The sequence below is a fragment of the Clupea harengus genome, chromosome 13 (assembly GCF_900700415.2).
Source record: "Clupea harengus chromosome 13, Ch_v2.0.2, whole genome shotgun sequence".
NCBI classification, from domain to species: Eukaryota; Metazoa; Chordata; class Actinopteri; order Clupeiformes; family Clupeidae; genus Clupea; species Clupea harengus.
Window position 1 is genome coordinate 24815131 of NC_045164.1, and position 16698 is coordinate 24831828.

The 16698-nt window shown below is 43.0% G+C and overlaps 1 protein-coding gene and 2 long non-coding RNA genes across 3 annotated transcripts in view; 1 reads left to right on the forward strand and 2 right to left on the reverse strand.

The window, feature by feature from the left end:
* LOC105900815 (deleted in malignant brain tumors 1 protein) overlaps nucleotides 1-16698 on the forward strand; it is a 120882-nt gene that overhangs the window by 64947 nt on the left and 39237 nt on the right. The window lies entirely within an intron of this gene.
* Nucleotides 1566-10191, reverse strand: LOC122133428. Its single transcript, XR_006152752.1, has 4 exons — nucleotides 10137-10191; nucleotides 2552-2676; nucleotides 2405-2446; nucleotides 1566-1900 (listed from the first exon to the last, which is right to left on the reverse strand). It is a non-coding gene; the product is annotated as an uncharacterized LOC122133428 (long non-coding RNA).
* On the reverse strand, nucleotides 10877-13580 carry LOC122133427. Its single transcript, XR_006152751.1, has 5 exons — nucleotides 13490-13580; nucleotides 13339-13380; nucleotides 12490-12816; nucleotides 11117-11218; nucleotides 10877-11012 (listed from the first exon to the last, which is right to left on the reverse strand). It is a non-coding gene; the product is annotated as an uncharacterized LOC122133427 (long non-coding RNA).

A 16698-nucleotide genomic window follows, 5' to 3' on the forward strand; every position in this document is an offset into this window, starting at 1 on the left:
TGTAATATGCAGAGAGAGATTTTTTCAATAACCAAAGAGTGTTAAATGCCTGTGTTCAATGTAGCTGAATACAATTGCAAAGATCTCTCAACTCTAGTTGACTAGATAATGTTTGTGTTGGTCAGAAGTAACCCCTTTTCTGGTGTGCAAAGATTCATTTAAACATTTGTCTATTGCTGTGACAGCACACTTTGTGCTCCTGTTGGGGATTTGGGGTGTAAAGAGTACCTTGAGTTCTAATATCACTGTTTATATCTGAATGTGGAGTGACATACCTCTCTCACAGTTCCACAGGCGTTGGGAGGGAAGTTAAACACCACCTGGTAACTGTTGATAGTTGGCCGACAGCGCTCATCATTGATATAAAGATCATGACCACTGTATCCCTGAGAGCTCAGGAAAGATCTTGAAATGACAATGTTCATGCTGTCAGAGGAACACTGCACGCTGCCTATAGAAAGGGTTGAATACAAAATATATTTTTTATACTATATACTTTTATAATGTACATAAGAGAGACCTCAGTCATATGATCTCACAGTAGCTACATGCTCTGAGCAGTTTTTCTTCAGAGTAGATCACTCTGAAAAATGAGTTTGAGTTTGAGTGGAGAAGGAGAAGTGATGCTGTGCAGTGGCTCATTCAGGACTCCCAGATGTCACTCACCTTTATCAGTTGGCAGGGAGCTAATGAATTCTGCCCGGAAACCACGCCTCCCTACTGAACTGTCGCTTTTGAAGAGCACGGTCATGTGATTGGAGGAGGAGTGGAAGGTATCCAGAGAGGAGTTGTGGCAGAGCTGACCCAGCTGATTGTAGCCTACCGAGGGGCCGTCGTACACGGTGATGTAGTCACAGTTACAGCAGCTCTCCAGCCTGAAGAGGAAAATCATATGGTTAGCTTTTGTCACACGGTTGTGAGGGCTTTGTGGCCTTTGTATCATTTTTTGCAACAATAGTGTGCTTTAACCAATTGAAATGTAAATGAACAAAATCAGGAAAATAAATCATTGTTCTCTTCACTCACTCCAGGTCTGAAAATGATAGGAAGATCCTCTGCCCAGAGGGAGCGGACAGCCTCCACACACAGCGGGCATTGTCGTGATAGTAGTTTGGATTGTAGGGGCTGGAGAAAGATCCAGAACCACTAAGGTACCCTCCACATTGTGGATTAACATCTGGAACAAAAAATGAGAAATGCATACTCTGAATAACTGAATAATAATGTGTGGTGAGTCAGTTTCATCTTATACATTTCCGGCATTCTTAAGGTCACTGTTACCTTATGGATTTCATCTAAAAAGACAAACTCAGTCTTTGGGTTTATGCTTGAATATCTCCTTTTCACAGAAGGCGCATCAACGGAGGACCAAACAGACAACTGGAGCCAACGACCGGCAGAACCCTGCCTGAATTCCCGGCCTCCAGTCTCTCTTCCCTGCCACCACTGGTGAATGTGCTTGAGCACCCAGTAACTACCCAGTCAACCTGCAGATACCTACATACTTCTTATTCTTAGCACACACTTACAAAATGAGACTTCTTTATCCCTAAAGACAGATGTGCAGCCTTACCTTGACAGACTACCCCAGCATCTTCATGGTGGCCACAGTTATGGTTGCCATGGCCATTATGTCTGCACTGAGAGAGAGACGACTCATTGCCAGTGCAGCTGACATCATCCAGCCAGATCTGTCCACTGCCCTGTCCAAAATGAGCCATCATTGGAGCGCTCAGGGCTGGTCCACAGCCCACCTGTCTGCAAACCACTTCAGCATCAGGTATGTCCCAGCTGTCATCGCACACAGTGCCCCAGGTGCCACGGACCTGTACCTCCACTCTCCCAGAGCAGGAGCTGTTGCCCCCAACTAGTCGTATATCCGGTATATCCGTTATGTTCGCTACAGTAAAAATGTGAAGAAATAAAGTGAGGGGGGGGGGACGGACGGACGGACACAAAGAAGGCATTACATGACCATATTTTTTTGTCAGGCAGAGCAATCAACACTGTTTGCTTCAGCTTGTCTGGGATGTTCGCTTTAATTGGCTGAACACAAGGCTCTTGAACTGTACCAGTATTTGTTTGTTATAATGTGAGTGGTCAGTTTCATCTTAGGCATTTTAGCCATTATTAAGGTCACTGTTACCTTATGGATTTCATCTAAAAAGACAAACTCAGTCTTTGTTTATGTTTCACTGTTAGGGGCATCACTGAGAAATGTTTTCATATTTTAACATAAAATTAACTTCCAGTTTACAATGCGTAGAAGCGTATTCACTGAATGCATTCCTTTCAAATATAGAATCAGAAGTAAGGAAGAATGGTAACATGTGGAACTGCAGATATATAGCCATTGTACTGATGTGATATGTTATGGGATCACTCTGAAAGGACTATGTATTACTTGTTGTGGCTGGTTCTGCTGTTGTTGTACTGTAGCAGTAATCTGGAGAGAGGGAATAAAAGAGAAAATATCGATTAATTCCAAAAGTTTTTTATTAATTCCAAGAATCAGAGAGCCACCAGAAGACCAGAGAAGTGGTTAGATTACCGTTGTAGTCACGACAGCAGTTTCCATAGCGCTGACAGGAACTTGTGCAGGAGCAGCTGCCAAAGTTGTAGCCACAGTTGTGCCTACAGGAGGTATGGTCGGCTGCAAGACAGAAAATTACAAACCTCATAAAAGTGAAGTATCAATATGATATTTTCTTTTAAAGAATAGCTTAAATAAGAATCTGTATGACACCAAATTAAATAAACACAATCATGTAAAATACTTGTCTGGCCGATATCATGACTTGTTGTTGTGCTGCAGTAGTCTTTAACTATAAGACATAGGTCACTAGGTACTTCCAAATCGTCAACTGAGAATTAACAAGGTCCAAGGGCACTTTTGAGGAAAAAAACATTCTAGTATTTATATGATATTTTCTGTTTAATACATACTCTGAATAATAATGCTCTGTTGACACAGTGTCAACAGTAAAGGACAGAAGCTTAGATTGGGCAGAGGTTAGAGATATGGTAGAGATAAGTACCAGAGTTTGGACGAGGTTTGAGGTTGTTTTTTCTGAATATTTGTTAAATAGGTACTTATTCCATACATGCATTATTAAAATACATTTTTCCCAGAGGCATTAATATTGGCCAGCATGTTAACTGGCAATGTATACTATACATTTGAACACCCAGCTAAGTAGTATTGTGATGAATGTAGCGTCAATCACGTGATGGCTTGTCATGCGGTTGGTGACGTGATTGAGTGATTGAGGATGTGAGGCACCTGGACATGAAACTTTAAGAATGGCATGGTGTTTGACGGACGAGAGATGAGACAGACGACTCGAAGCAGTTTCGTGAGTATTGACTGGCTCTGCGCGCTCTCTGGCACGGAATATGTATTGGGGCAAGTGAGGATTTAGACTGTTGGAACCGACGTGGGACGCTCGGAATTACATGTATTTTTTGGGACTCTTTTTGTGTGTGTGTATCCGGGACGCCGGTGCCCACGGACTGAAGGTGCCTTTATACTCGGTTTTAACGTAGAAATGTAAGCACGTAAGATACATAAGCGCTGTTTTAAGCCCCTTGCGCAGTTACATAACACGTAAGTGCGTCCGCCAAAATTTTTAACTATCCAACAAAATCCTCCCAGGGCTCACGCACCCCGCAAGACTGTGATTGGCTGCTAACCGCATCCTTTCAGGAGTCTCACATTTCCGGTTTTCATAGCATAGTATCGCCATTTTTAAAGGCCAAGGCAAGACTACAATATTTTTGAATCATGAATAACCTGCAGACCGTCTCACAAGCCTCTTCTTGATGATTATGAACATACACAACAGAAGAGGTCTGAAGATATGAGCATCTTTACAAACCCTCTTTAAACACTTATAAGGACCTCAAATGACCGCGAATTCATGGATAGAATACTATCCCATTCTCACAGGAGAAATTACCTGAACAGCAATCTGAGCATATTTGTCAAACGCGATAAAAGATACTGCTCTGAAATATTCCTATTCCATACTGAATATTCTGTATAGATCAAAGGTTTGTTTTGACATACCGTGATATTTCAGATGATAGTTATGTGATAGGCTGTACCACTATGTTGACATTTAAAAAACGTTGACTGCGATTGTTTGGTGTTAAAAACCGTTGACTGCATTGTTTGGAGAGAACGCGCTAATTCACCGAACAAATACTTTCATATTCATTTTCCACCACTTGTTAGCCATGTCATTTATTCATATTGATGTGAATCAATCAATTGCACCCCTGAGGCAAGCGATAGAATGGAGCCTGGTCTGCTCATATACAAAAGTTAACATTAACGTGAAGTGGAGTTAACTTGCGGCCAACACCATTGTATTAATAATAATAATAATAATACTTCAATTTTGTATAGCGCTTTTCTATATACCCAAAGTCGCTTTGACATTGTAAGACAAGCAAGACAAGACAACAGTAAAATATAAGAAAAAGGGTCGGACAAAACAGACAAACAGAACATTATATAAAAGAAAAGTAGCAACTAAGTCTATTAGTGGAGGGGGGGAGCAGGGGATGGTCAGGTGAAGGCGAGGTTGAACAGGTGGGTTTTGAGAGAGTGTTTAAATAGTTCTATGTTGGTAGCCAGGCGGATGGGGAGAGGGAGGTCGTTCCAGAGGGAGGGTGCAGCGGCAGAAAAGGCCCTGTCACCCCAGGTCCGGCGCTAAGTCCTGATGGTTTTGAGAGTGTTTGCGCCGGCGGACCTGAGGCAACGGGTAGGGGCGTGGAGGGGGAGGAGGTCAGAGAGGTAGGAAGGGGCCAGGTTATTGAGGGCTTTGAAGGTGATGAGTAGTATTTTAAAGTTGATCCTGTGTTTGACTGGGAGCCAGTGGAGGTTTCGGAGGACCGGGGTGATGTGTTCATAACGGCGGGTGGAGGTGAGCAGGCGAGCGGCAGAGTTTTGGACATATTGAAATTTATTGAGGACAGTGTTTGGGGAGCCATATAGAATGCTGTTACAGTAATCCAGTCTGGAGGTTATGAGGGCATGAATCAGAGTTTGGGTGGTGGCGAAGGACAGAGAGGGCCGGAGGCGTGCAATGTTCTTGAGGTGGAAGAAGGCGGTTTTGGTGACGTGGTTGGCGTGGGGTAAGAAAGAGAGGGTGGGATTTAAGATGATACCAAGGTTACGGACCTGGGTGGAGGGGGTGATGGTGGAGCTGTCAATGTTGAGGGAGAAAGTCTGGGCTGAGTGGGTGAGGTGTTTTGGGCCGATAATGAGTATTTCAGATTTATTGCAGTTGAGTTTGAGAAAATTTTGTTGCATCCAAGATTTAATATCAGCAAGGCAGATGGTGAGAGTGGAGTGAGTGGCTGAGGTGATGGTTTTAGATGAGAGGTAGAGTTGGGTGTCGTCGGCGTAGCTATGGAAGTCGAGGCCGTGGCGACGGATGATTTGTCCAAGGGGAAGGATGTAAATGATGAAGAGGAGGGGACCAAGCACGGAACCTTGGGGAACACCGTGGGTGACTGAGGAGGTGGAGGATTTACAGTTGTTTATGGAAATGAATTGATGTCGGTCTGAGAGATAGGAGGTGAACCAGGAGAGGGCAGTGTCAGTTATGCCAAGGAAGTGCTGGAGACGTGAGAGGAGGATGGAGTGGTTGATGGTGTCAAATGCGGCGCTAAGGTCAAGGAGGATGAGGATGGTGAGGAAGCCAGAGTCAGCAGAGAGGAATATGTCATTTGTGACTTTCAGTAGGGCAGTTTCTGTGCTGTGTTTGGAACGGAAGCCGGACTGGAAGGGTTCATAGAGGTTATGAAGGTTGAGGTAGGACTTAAGTTGTGAGCCAACAGCTCTCTCTAGGACTTTGGACAGGTAGGGGAGGTTGGAGATGGGCCGGTAGTTGTTGGGGATGTCAGGGTCAAGACCAGGTTTTTTCAGTGCAGGGGTGACAGCAGCGAGCTTGAGTGGGGGGGGGTACAAGACCAGAGGACAGTGAGGAGTTGACGATGTTGGTGATGAGAGGTGAGAGCGAGGGGAGGCAGGCCTTGACTAAGGAAGAGGGGAGGGGGTCAAGGGCACAGGTCGAGGTTTTCATGCTGTATACTATTGAGGAGAGGTCCGCTTCAGTGATTAAACTGAAGGATGAGAGTGAATGGCTTGGGAGTAGGGGAGGGTTATGTTGAGGGCTGGGGGGGGAGGTAGTGGGGAGGGAGGAGGCAGCCAGCTGGTTGTGAATTGCAGTGATTTTGTCATTGAAGAAAGATAGAAATGAGTTGCATTTGCTGGTGGTGAAGGAGGTAGAGATGGTGTCTATGGGCTTGAGGAGTTTGTTGATGGTGGAGAAAAGCGTTCTGGGGTTGTTGGAGCCAGATTGGATGATGGAGGAGTAGTAAGAGGAGCGAGCGGTGTTGAGGGCATCTATATATTGTTGCTGGTGGAGTTTAAAGGCATCCAGGTGAACAGTGAGCCCAGTTTTTTTGGCCAGACGTTCAAGTTGACGCCCATGCCGTTTGAGGTGGCGAAGTTGGTCGGTGTACCAGGGGGCGGAGCGGGTGAGGGATGTGACTTTTGATTTTATGAGGGCAATGATGTCAAAACAGGAGGAAAGTGCATCATTATAATAGTTGACCAGGGCAGTAAGGGAGACAGTAGGAATAGAAACAGAGGCAGAGACGGTGGCGGCCAAGGCGGAGGAAAGCGAGGGGAGGTTAATGGACTTGGTGTTCCGGAATGTTATGGTGCGTTTCTGCTTAACGTGGGGGGTGGGGGTGTTAATGTCCAAGGTGATAGCCAGGTGGTCAGAGACGGTGAGGTCAATGCTGGTTAGATTGCTGATGGTAATGCCGGCAGTGCAGACCAGGTCAAGTGTGTGTCCTTTTTTATGGGTGGGAAAGTCGACATGTTGAATGATGGTAAAAAAGTTAAAAATATCCTGAAGTTCTGTAGAGGTTGTGGAGTCAGGTGAGTCGACGTGAATGTTGAAGTCGCCAAGTAGCAGAATGGAAGGAGAGATGGCGCAGAGTTGCGTGAGAAATTCAGACAGATCAGAGGGGAAAGCAGGGTTTGGTTTTGGGGGGCGGTAAATGACTGCAGTAACCAGGGGTTTGGGGCCAGACAGTTTAAAAACAAGGTGTTCAAAGGAGGGGGGAGCCGGGATGGTTATGACACTTGTGGTGATGTCTTTGCGATAAATTGTGGCTATTCCACCACCACGCCCATGATGGCGTGGATTGTCCATGTATGAGTATCCAGGGGGTGTGGTTTGATTTAATGAAAAGTAATCCTGTTGGTTTTGCCATGTTTCAGTTAAACAGAGAAAGTCCAGATTATTGTCAGTTATGAATTAATTGAGTAAGAGGCCCTTATTGTTTAGGGATCGAGTGTTAAACAGCGCAATTTTGAGATGTGAGTGGGTTAGGACAGGCAGGGGTGCTTTGGTAAGGGGGCGGAGGCAGGCAACTTGAACGTCAAAGTTGTTGTGGTGATGACGCGCAGGAGTTGCAGCGGTGCGCACGGCTGACCAGAGGGAGGGGATGAAAAGAGTGGAACATTTAGGCAAGGAGTAAACAAACTTTCTTCGGGAGGCTCTGTGAATGTAACGGGGTCGACGGAGGAGTCCAAGTGTTTTGATGGCGGAGATGCACAGAGGAGGAGAGAAGTTGTTGAGTTTGATGAGTTGCGAGAAGGAGTATAGCAGAGCCATGCCAGCCGAGGAGGATGTAATGGTAATCCTGGGGTCTGTTGTCAATAGCCACGGCTTAATGACCAGAGTTGGATAGATGGCAGGCACGTCAGGATAATCCACAGCAGCAGGCAGGTGATCGGAGCTGAGTGAACGAAGTGGTGATGGATGAGCCAAGGGAACAGCAGGAAGTTATAGTCAGCTGCTAGCGTTAGCTGCTCACTGACGGGAGAGGGGCTAGCTGACAGCTAGCTGAAAAAACAGCGGCCAGACTGACCGTGCCAGGACAGTTGAGAAGCTATCCAGGCAGGCAGATTGACTCCGAGTGGTAGTATGGAGCGTGGACAAGAATATCCAGCAGGGAGCCGGCTGACTCGTCGGTAGCCACCGGCAAGCAGGAGACTGCCAGCTAGCCAGCTAGTTGTCCAGGGAGTAGGCGGTAGCGGAGAGCAGGTGCATAAGGTAGGCAAACAAACCTAGGCAGAGCCGCGTTAAACTCTGCGTTAAATTAGCCAGCAGGTAGCAGGAGACAGCCAGTTAGCTAACTAGTTGTCCAGGGAATAGGTGGTAGTGGAGACTAGGTGCAACAGGTAGAAACAGAGAAACAAACAAACAAACAAGTCCCGATCCAGACAGAGCGGCGTCAAGTCGCCAGCGTCCCCGTCCCCGTATTACAAGCACTGACATTCACTCATGATGAGAAGGTACACCTGGCGATTCTCTCGCCTTTTATCTTTCACCTTTGAATAATGTAACTTATAAACACGTCGTTTTAAAGTGCTGTGGCCGTCATTAAAATATGTATCAATAAACGAACTTCAGCATCATGTGATCTGTCTTTTTTCGCCACTAGTACTGGTACTTTCATATTCATTTTTCGCCACTTGTTAGTCATGTCATCCATTCATATCGATGTGAATCAAACAATACTAATACAACTTTAACTGTGATGTGTTTTTGTTTCATTTCGCAACTTATTTACTGTATAATCCAAGATAGCAGGTGCCCGTTGGTAAATAGCCTATTCCACATTTTATTTGCTTAAAACACACAGATGTAGGCTACTGTCAAATCAGAAAGAAATGATGAGAGAAACTCACAATGATAAGGTAGGCCTACACCTGGCGATTCTCTCGCCTTTTATCTTTCACCTTTGAATAATGTGAGCCTTCGGTGACGGGAGGGTCTCAATGGCTGCCAGACGGAGGGAAGTTAGCCAATTGTTTTAACGTGTTTTCATGAACTGTGTGCGTGTGTGTGTGTGTGGGGGGGGGGGGGGGGGGAGATTTGGGGAGGGATTGTCGCTAAGATTGAGTGTTGAATATCGCGGGTGGGTTTTGGGGAAAGGTTTTAGAATGTATTGACTAGCCTATGAGCCCCTGATTGGTTGTTGGTTGCGGTGAAGTGATGACTGGTTTGCCGTGTCTATTTAAGAGTTTTAGCAAATGCGTGCTTATTTATAATTCCCCTGTTGGGCCTTTGGGTGTGTGCAATATTCTGTGTGTGATTTAAGGCGAAGTGGCATGTGCAATAATTCTAGTAACTGACCTTAATTCCTGCTGATGAGCTCGACTTAGCCTTCTATGAAATATGTCATTAAATAATAAACAAGTTCTATTTGTACTACAACTCTGAGTGCTGGTCTTGAGTGGAACTTGGGACGACTGCCGGACCATACCGGTTAAAAAAAGGTGGTGGCAGCAATATCAGTAACCAGGCTGTTTCATTACAGTATTATCAATCATTTTAAACTGTGAAAAATGCAGTATTTCAGAGACCATGTCATTTGTCATATGTCATAGGCCTGAGTCAGGAAATGAGAAAGCAGTGATTTCAAATGGTTTTGGTTTTCCTTTGGTGTTCTGGTTTGCATAAAAGCCAGTCTTGTACATTCTGAAAAAAAGTACTAAAATGTGTGACCTGCACTATATTTTCACATGTATAATGATACATATCAAAGTATAACTATAAGACATAGGTCACTAGGTACTTCAAATTCATTCAACTGAGAATGAACAAGGTCCAAGTGCACTTTTGAGGAAAAAAACATTCTATGAACTATTATTTTATTTTATATCGTAAAAACTCAAATTTGTGGACATGTCAGATAGACCTTGTTAATTCCCGGTTGACGAGATGCGCTTGACCCCGGTATAAGAATAATAAATAAAATAAGAAGGTATATACATCTTTTCATTCTAAAACCCCTTCACTGTTAGGCATACACAGACACAAGGAGACTTTGCATCTCTGGTGCTTGGCCGCTAAACATCCAAACGTAGCCCTACCCTGGCAGACTGCCCCCAGCGTCTTCATGGTGTCAACAGTTGTGAATGTGCTTAAGTACCCAGTAACTACCCAGTCAAACTGCAGATACCTACACACTTCTTATTCTTAGCACACACTGACAAAATGAGCCTTTTTTTATCCCTAAAGACAGATGTGCAGCCTTACCTTGACAGACTACCCCAGCATCTTCATGGTGGCCACAGTTATGGTTGCCATGGCCTCTATGTGAGCACTGAGAGAGAGACGACTCATTGCCAGTGCAGCTGACATCATCCAGCCAGATCGGTCCACTGCCCTGTCCAAAATGAGCACTGGAAAGAGCGCTCAGGGCTGGTCCACAGCCCACCTGTCTGCAAACCACTTCAGCATCAGGTATGTTCCATCTATCATCGCACACAGTGCCCCAGGTGCCACGGACCTGTACCTCCACTCTCCCAGAACAGGAGCTGTTGCCCCCAACTAGTCGTATATCCGGTATATCCGTTATGTTCGCTACAGTAAAAATGTGAAGAAATAAAGTGAGGGGGGGGGGGGACGGACGGACACAAAGAAGGCATTACATGACCATATTTTTTTGTCAGTCAGAGCAATCAACACTGTTTGCTTCAGCTTGTCTGGGATGTTCGCTTTAATTGGCTGAACACAAGGCTCTTGAACTGTACCAGTATTTGTTTGTTATAATGTAAGTGGTCAGTTTCATCTTAGGCATTTTAGCCATTCTTAAGGTCACTGTTACCTTATGGATTTCATCTAAACTCAGTCTTTGTGTTTATGTTTCACTGTTAGAGGCATCACTGAGAAATGTTTTCATATTTTAACATAAAATCAACTTCCTGTTTATAATGCGTAGAAGCGTATTCACTGAATGCATTCCTTTCACATATAGAATCAGGTAGGAATCAGAAGTAAGGAAGAATGGCAACATGTGGAACTGCAGATATATAGCCATTGTACTGATGTGATATGTTATGGGATCACTCTGAAAGGACTATGTATTACTTGTTGTGGCTGGTTCTGCTGTTGTTGTACTGTAGCAGTAATCTAGAGAGGCAATAAAAGAGAAAATATCGATTAATTCCAAAACTTTTTTTATTAATTCCAAGAATCAGAGAGCCACCAGAAGACCAGAGAAGTGGTTAGATTACCGTTGTAGTCACGACAGCAGTTTCCATAGCGCTGACAGGAACTTGTGCAGGAGCAGCTGCCAAAGTTGTAGCCACAGTTGTACCTACAGGAGGTATGGTCGGCTACAAGACAGAAAATTACAAACCTCATAAAAGTGAAGTATCAATATGATATTTTCTTTTAAAGAATAGCTTAAATAAGAATCTGTATGACACCAAATTAAATAAACACAATCATGTAAAATACTTGTCTGGCCGATATCATGACTTGTTGTTGTGCTGCAGTAGTCTTTAACTATAAGACATAGGTCACTAGGTACTTCCAAATCGTCAACTGAGAATTAACAAGGTCCAAGGGCACTTTTGAGGAAAAAAACATTCTAGTATTTATATGATATTTTCTGTTCAATACATACTCAGAATAATAATGCTCTGTTGACACAGTCAACAGTAAAGGACAGAAGCTTAGATTGGGCAGAGGTTAGAGATATGGTAGAGAAAAGTACCAGAGTTTGGACGAGGTGTAGAGGTTTTTTTTTCTGAATATTTGGTAAATAGGTACTTATTCTATACATACATTATTAAAATAAAGTTTTCCCAGAGGCATTAATATTGGCCTGCATGTTAACTGGTAATGTATACTATACATAAATATGAACACCCAGTTAAGTAGTATTATCAATCATTTTAAACTGTGAAAAATGCAGTATTTCAGAGACCATGTCATTTGTCATATGTCATAGGCCTGAGTCAGGAAATGAGAAAGCAGTGATTTCAAATGGTTTTGGTTTTCCTTTGGTGTTCTGGTTTGCATAAAAGCCAGTCTTGTACATTCTGAAAAAAAGTACTAAAATGTGTGACCTGCACTATATTTTCACATGTATAATGATACATATCAAAGTATAACTATAAGACATAGGTCACTAGGTACTTCAAATTCATCAACTGAGAATGAACAAGGTCCAAGTGCACTTTTGAGGAAAAAAACATTCTATGAACTATTATTTTATTTTATATCGTAAAAACTCAAATTTGTGGACATGTCAGATAGACCTTGTTAATTCCCGGTTGACGAGATGCGCTTGACCCCGGTATAAGAATAATAAATAAAATAAGAAGGTATATACATCTTTTCATTCTAAAACCCCTTCACTGTTAGGCATACACAGACACAAGGAGACTTTGCATCTCTGGTGCTTGGCCGCTAAACATCCAAACGTAGCCCTACCCTGGCAGACTGCCCCCAGCGTCTTCATGGTGTCAACAGTTGTGAATGTGCTTAAGTACCCAGTAACTACCCAGTCAAACTGCAGATACCTACACACTTCTTATTTTTAGCACACACTGACAAAATGAGCCTTTTTTTATCCCTAAAGACAGATGTGCAGCCTTACCTTGACAGACTACCCCAGCATCTTCATGGTGGCCACAGTTATGGTTGCCATGGCCTCTATGTGAGCACTGAGAGAGAGACGACTCATTGCCAGTGCAGCTGACATCATCCAGCCAGATCGGTCCACTGCCCTGTCCAAAATGAGCACTGGAAAGAGCGCTCAGGGCTGGTCCACAGCCCACCTGTCTGCAAACCACTTCAGCATCAGGTATGTTCCATCTATCATCGCACACAGTGCCCCAGGTGCCATGGACCTGTACCTCCACTCTCCCAGAACAGGAGCTGTTGCCCCCAACTAGTCGTATATCCGGTATATCCGTTATGTTCGCTACAGTAAAAATGTGAAGAAATAAAGTGAGGGGGGGGGGGGGGGGGGGGGGGGAGACGGACGGACACAAAGAAGGCATTACATGACCATTTTTTTTTTGTCAGTCAGAGCAATCAACACTGTTTGCTTCAGCTTGTCTGGGATGTTCGCTTTAATTGGCTGAACACAAGGCTCTTGAACTGTACCAGTATTTGTTTGTTATAATGTAAGTGGTCAGTTTCATCTTAGGCATTTTAGCCATTCTTAAGGTCACTGTTACCTTATGGATTTCATCTAAACTCAGTCTTTGTGTTTATGTTTCACTGTTAGAGGCATCACTGAGAAATGTTTTCATATTTTAACATAAAATCAACTTCCTGTTTATAATGCGTAGAAGCGTATTCACTGAATGCATTCCTTTCACATATAGAATCAGGTAGGAATCAGAAGTAAGGAAGAATGGCAACATGTGGAACTGCAGATATATAGCCATTGTACTGATGTGATATGTTATGGGATCTCTCTGAAAGGACTATGTATTACTTGTTGTGGCTGGTTCTGCTGTTGTTGTACTGTAGCAGTAATCTAGAGAGGCAATAAAAGAGAAAATATCGATTAATTCCAAAACAGCACCTTTTGTATTAATTCCAAGAATCAGAGAGCCACAAGAAGACCAGAAAAGTGGTTAGATTACCGTTGTAGTCATGACAGCAGTTTCCATAGCGTTGACAGGAACTTGTGCAGGAGCAGCTGCCCACGTTGTAGCCACAGTTGTACCTACAGGAGCCGTAGTCGGCTGCAAGACAGAAAATTACAAACCTTATAAAAGTGAAGTATTTATATGATATTTTCTGTTTAAGAATAGCTTTAATAAGCATATTTGCGACACCAAATTAAATAAACATAATTGTGTCATGAACAAAATTGTTGCCACCTGAAACAGTTGGTACTTCAGTGGTCCAGTAACCTGGAGAGCAAATAAAGAGTTATAGTTCATAACAGAAATGTTCATCTGTGGCACCTGAAATGTTTATTGAAGTAATGCTTTTGCATATCTGTATTTCTACACTTTTAGTGACTTACCCTCATAAGAGTACTCAGCATAGAATCCTGATCTAGTTACAGAGAAGTCAGTTGTGAAAACGACTGTCATATCATTTCCGGTGGAGTTGACCACTCTGTTGTTTTGATTACCGCACATTTTTGCGAGGAGTGGGGAGGAGGTTGTAGGGCCGTTATAGACACTGACGGAATCAAAGCCACAGTTTGGGTGATTCTCCAAGCTGTGTAGGGGTTCAAAGGAGAGGAGGAAGTCACAAATCGGTGATGAGGCTGTACATTAGAATGACCAAAAGCACTCACTTTTAAGAGTATGGAGGAATAGGACATGGTAGAAATACTTTCGAAAGTAAAAAACAATGGGGACTGAAAATAAGGTCACTTTTATTTAAAATCAGTACTGTCAACTAGTTCATCTATAGATTGAAGTCGGTGAGTTTCCACTAATATTTGAATGTGGTATTGTTATCAATTACCTTACAAGACGATGTAATATTCCACTACACAGTACTCATTCTAAAACTACGAATTACAGTCAAAATAAACTTTCCTTTGCAACATTGCAAATATAAAAGGTTTAACTGAGAAAAAAAGCTTTCACCTGAGGTTGTGGAAATTGATAGTTATGACACCATTGCCCATGGCCATGATTCGCCATGTGCAGTTCATGTTGTTGGGGTAGTGGTCAGGATAGTTGAGGCTGAAAAACTCTCCTCTAGATTGGGTTAAGTACCCACCGCAAGACTGTGTGGCTGAAAAAGCCAGCAAAAAGAAAACAGAAACATAGACATTGAATTGAATAAGTGACGTATTTTGATCCCATCATGGCAGAGGCGAAATCTCAGAATGACTAAGGTCTATGAGACTTAAGTGTCAAGAAACCTTATACCTGTCCTTACTTCTTTCTTCTTTCCTTAATTACTACTTAAACCTTTCCTTCCTTCCTTCCTAAAACTATAATCACAGTAAAATAATGAATGAGATGTCATGAACAAAATTGTTGCCACCTGAAACAGTTGGTACTTCAGTGGTCCAGTAACCTGGAGAGAAAATAAAGAGTTATAGTTCATGTAATCATTCTGCACCGTCTTTACCATTTAACATTTACATTCAGTCATTTGGTGGACACTTTTTTCCAAAGTGACTTGTAACTAAAGTACAATGAAGGCAAATGGCAGTTCAGTGAGAAACACATTTAAAACAAAATGTCATGAAAAAATATATTTTTCATAGGACATAAGCGTCAGATAGAAAAGAGAGAATATTTACAAGGGTATGAATCCTGAGTTGTCTTTTGAAAACATAGACCTTACGTTCATACATAGTTGCATAGTGTCGCAGATAGATTCTATTGTATCGCAACTGATCACGCATCCTCCTTCAGACAGCATAGAGAATACCTGTAATACACCAAAACAAGTGCTGTAGTGCTTACCTTGAACAGCAGCAGAGCTGCAGAGCAGAAGAATCACTGAGCTCATCTCCATCTTTCTTCTCAGCTTGAATGTGTCCTCAAGCGTCCTGCTTCAGGCTTATATGCCCAACTTCAGACCTCAAGGGCATGACCATAGGCGGAGATCCCGGGGGGGACAGGGGCGACGTGTCCCCCCCCACCATAAAGTTGTCCCCCCCCAACAATCATTGTAAACACAAATAAATCATTTTTAATAATATAGTAATATTAAATAAAAGCACGACAACACAAGCGGTGCTAATTATAAACGTAAAACAATGTGTTGAAAAATAATGACTCCCCCATTCCTCAAAGTGGTTTGGTTCACATGCTGTTTCCAACGGGCGGGGCTACCGGCAGCTCCATGTTTCAGTCAATCAGCCCAGTACACGGTCTGCTAAATGACTAAATGTAAATGTGGCAATTTCTGGCATTCATGAAAAGTTTTCTTATCTGGGATTCATTCTTAAGTTTGAACAGAATTTAAGAACGCTAAATAGCAGCCATTAATCGGCCAGATTGAAGGAAATACCAGTGCGTGAAATCCAAAAGTTAAGAAAGAAAGAAGAAAGGAAAGAACAAGCAGTGAAAGAAGAGTGAAAGAAGAGTGAACAAGCGTGGCTATGGATGAAGACAGTAACGAGTGTGAAGAGGGAAAAGTTTGGAAGAAGGAAAGAAAATGGACTGAAGTAGAGAGATGGAATGTGAGAAAGAGGAGTTGGAGAGGGATAGAATAAAATAAGTGGATGGAGGTTGTACAGAGAGAGGGAATGACTGAAAATAGGAAAGAGAATGGACATAGGGGAGGAGGGAGATGTTAGAATGATCAATGGATAAAGTGGAAGATATAGACTTGTAACTTGTAACATGAAGGAAGTAAAGGAAATGGAAGGGAGGATAGAGGACTGTTAAGTCAAAGAGGGCTGTTAAAAAAGTTGAAAAAAGAGGAGGAATTGATGGAGAAAGTAATTGAAAGAAGAAAAAAAGAAGAGTGAACAAGAGTGGCTATGAATAAAGACAGTAAAGAGAGAGTGAAGAGGGAAAATACTGAAATAAGGAGAGAAAATGGAGTGAAGCAGAGAGATTTAGTGTGAGAGAGAGAGTAGACTGGAGGGATAGATAGAAAGATGGAGAGAAAAACAAATGGACTATGGAAGGTAACTCTTTATTTTCCTAGTTATACAGTTGAATGGAGAGGGACAGAGAGAAGAGGAGCCTTGGAGCCTTGGAACCTTGGCGCAGGTGTCAGTGATAGCATAGCCATCCCAGACATCATGTCCCTGTGCCCACACATAATGACAGACAGATGCTGTCAAACTCGCAGAGGTCATCATTCTTGGTATGTTTTCTCATCCGAGACCTATTTAAAAAGGCCTTTGTGTTATACAAAG